This window comes from Etheostoma spectabile, chromosome 1, assembly GCF_008692095.1.
Source record: "Etheostoma spectabile isolate EspeVRDwgs_2016 chromosome 1, UIUC_Espe_1.0, whole genome shotgun sequence".
Taxonomy (NCBI): Eukaryota; Metazoa; Chordata; class Actinopteri; order Perciformes; family Percidae; genus Etheostoma; species Etheostoma spectabile.
Window position 1 is genome coordinate 27,889,706 of NC_045733.1, and position 717 is coordinate 27,890,422.

A 717-nucleotide genomic window follows, 5' to 3' on the forward strand; every position below is an offset into this window, starting at 1 on the left:
TCCTCACATCCTCCATCACCATCTGGTACGCTGCTAGCACAGCCAAGAACAAGGGCAGACTGCAGCGTGTCGTTCTCTCTGCTGAGAAGGTGATTGGCTGCAATCTGCAGAACAGTTTTTTCCTTTCCGCCACTAGCCTTCTCAACAAGGCCGGGAACCCACCCTGACACACTCCACCTCTGGCTCTGCATGCCACTGTACTTACTCTGCTCTTTTTATTTTTATTTTCTTATTTTTAATACTGTACATATATTTATACTTATATTGTTTTTACTCTAGTATTTTTATTTTATTGTGCTCTTATTTTAGAAAACGTGTGACCAACACCAAAACAAATTTCTTGTATGTGTAAAAAATGTATTTGGCAATAAAGCTTTTTCTGATTCTTATTCTAATCAGAAAGAAAGGTCCTTACTAAAATAAATGGTGAGAGCTGCTGGTACACATGTTTCCCGTGAACTCACACCTTGCACACGTAAGACTGCAGTATGACCTTTGCACACTTGCTAAACAGTGTTTTTGTTAAAAGCTGTAACACGCAAATTGGAATGACCACCTTCTCCATGATGCGGTTGAGTACAAAGATGATACACTTTTGTTTCTGATAGCTGCTGCGCTAAGACTGAAAAACTGTTCAGAAGAAGCCTCAAGACAAGAATTAACAACAGGATATCAAACATAATTGTTTGATATAAAGTTAAATGAATTCAAGACAAA